Here is a 2,851-nt window from a genome sequence, read left to right as displayed (position 1 = left end):
ACTGGAGTGTAGTGGTGCCATCTCGGCTCACAGCAACCTCCACTTCCCTGGTTCAAGCAGTTCTTGTGCCTCAGCCTCCCGAGTAGCTGGGGCTACAGGCACGTACCACCACGTCCAGCTGATTTGTGTATTTTTAGTAGAGACAGGGTTTTGCCATGTTGTCCAGGCTGGTCTCAAACTCCTGACCTCATATGATCCTCCTGCCTCAGCCTCCCAAAGTGCTGTGATTACAGGCATGAGCCACCATGCCTGGTGAGAACTCATATTTTAACATGCCAAAAGCTCCATACATATTTGTGCACAAAAGAGGAAGAAGAAGAAAAGAGAGAGGGCAAGTGGGAGGGAGGAGGAATGGAGGGACAACAGAGGAGGAGATAGATTCAACTTATCATCTCTTAGCTTAAAATCTTAATTCCAAAATGAATCAAAATATTCTGAAAAATACACAGCCATTTTCCAACATCTTCTCTCTTACAAAGACAGTTGAAACTCTAAATAACAATTTTCCTCCTATATACATATTGTCATTAACGTAAATATGTAGTATTAAACTAAATGTGAATATGATGACTCACACTTAGCATTTCTTTGTTCACACATCACTGATAGAAAACTCCATTAGATGATCAAAGATGATACGCACAGAGCTACTAAGACCTTGACGTTTGTTGAATCCTTGGCTTGTGAAAGTTACAGACTCTTTTCTTTGAACCTGAAAATTACAGAAAGAGAAAGCACTACCAATATTTTTAGTCTGTAAGAATCACATGGATAGCTACACAACAATGGGAATATACTAAACACTACTGAAGTGTACACTTAAAAATGACTAAGATAGAAAAACAAAAGAGGACCTAGCTACTGTCTACTTCCTTATCCGTGCCTCACCACAGTGATTCCTGAAGACTTTGTCAAGATAGAGTCTCCATTAGTTTAGGACTCTTCCTAGCTGGGAAGAGCAATATATTAGCCTGCTTTTATGTTGCTGATAAAGACATACCCGAGACTGGGTAATGTATAAGAGAAAAATAAAACGGTTTAATGGACTCACAGTTCCACGTGGCTGGGGAGACGTCACAATCATGGCAGAATGCAAAAGGCATGTCTTACATGGCAGCAGCCAAGAAACAATGAGAGCCAAGCAAAAGGGGAAACCCCTACAAAATCATCAGATCTCATGAGACTTATTCACTACCATGAGACCAGTATGGGGTAAACTGCCCCTGCGATTCAATTATTTCCCACCAGGTCCCTCCCACAACATGTAAGAATTATGGGAGCTACAATTCAAGATGACATTTTGGTGGGGACACAGCCAAACCATATCAAGCAGAGCCCAGGTGACCCTAATGAACATTTGGCATGGGCAAGACATGACCTTTGTTGTTTTAAGCCAGAAAGATTTCTTCATTGTTTCTACAGAAAAGCATAACCCATCCTGACCAATACAAGGCTGTCGCTTGAAGATATGGGAGTGGGGAAGAAAGTGGGAGAGAACGTAATCGGACAGACTTGAGCACGTTTCTAGTGTTGAAGGATAAAGCCAGGAAAAGAGGAACTGGATAGGTCGGGGAGGATGTAGTTAGTTAGTTGTTTTTGGCCCTGGGAGAAGCCAAGGGTTGTGTTACCCTGTACACACTGGTGTGATACAAGCCAGACACACCAGGTATGTGGCCTGCATGCCTGACAATGAGGCATTCATGACAGCCATCATTATCTCTGCCCCATAGAATCAGTTCTGGGGAAAACTAAATAGTTATTGGTCAAATAGGTCTGAGATGATTTAGCATAGGCCTTCCTCAGCAAGCAGAGGGTTGGAAAAAAACATCTTAGCCCCTCAGTTTCTTCATGTATAAAATGGTGATAACAATAGAATTTACCTTATAAAGTTGTTGCAAGAATTCGATGAGTACCACATGTAAGCACTGAGAACAGTGCCTGGCAGAGAGCGAGTCCTATTTAAGGGTGATGTCACAACGCCTTTAGGTCTTAGGAAGAAGCTTTAAATATGGTGATGGAGTCTGCCAATGATTTCCTTCTGCCATCATTTAAACAACAAGGAAGAGCTGCAAGAAACTGTAAAGTCCTTCTGTACAGGAAGGCAAACAGGGAGGACGAGCAATGGATATGTTTAACATCTCTACCAGCTTCAAAGCTAATGTCCATCAGTACTAATCAATTGGTTTTTAAAAAGAATTTTGTGGATAAATTATCATGACTCTGCTATTAGCCAACTGTAAATGAATGAGAAGTTATTTTACCTGCTTGCTGACACTGCAAGGAAAGCAGGAAAGCAAAGGAAAAGGGGAAAAGAAAGAGAGAGAAAGTGAAAGTGAAACAAGGATAAGGGAAAGAAGGTGAGAGGCAGGGAGCTGGAGAAAATATCTAGGAAAAAGCAAGGTTTATTGACTAGTTGACAAAACAGACTGAAAAAATCAATAGTGTTTTCTCTGACACTTCAGATAACTTCCCAATAATGCTGGGCAGCTTGCTAAAGGAGAGGGGTCCCTATGGCTGACAGCTTTACTCCAGAACAAGTTGAGTTTTCTTTATTTCTACATCTCCCCAGGTGGGAAGCAGTGCAGCCTGTCACTTTCCGAGAGGATGAAAGTGAACCTTCGTCACGATAAAGGGGACTTTGGAGCTGGGAGCAGGAGGTGGTGAAGCTATGGGTACTTTTTTTCCTGTATCTAGGGTTTCTGACAGTGACTGATCCTGTCTTCCCAGCAGCAGGAACCTGATAACACAGTAATACTTTTGAAGATCATTGCCAAAACCAACCCCAAAGAAAAAGGATTATCTGACAGCAGTTTCTCAAACTTCACTGTTGCTCAGATAACTTTTGGTGAAG

This window comes from Callithrix jacchus, chromosome 12 (assembly GCF_049354715.1).
Source record: "Callithrix jacchus isolate 240 chromosome 12, calJac240_pri, whole genome shotgun sequence".
Taxonomy (NCBI): domain Eukaryota; kingdom Metazoa; phylum Chordata; class Mammalia; order Primates; family Cebidae; genus Callithrix; species Callithrix jacchus.
This window is presented reverse-complemented; position numbering follows the sequence as displayed.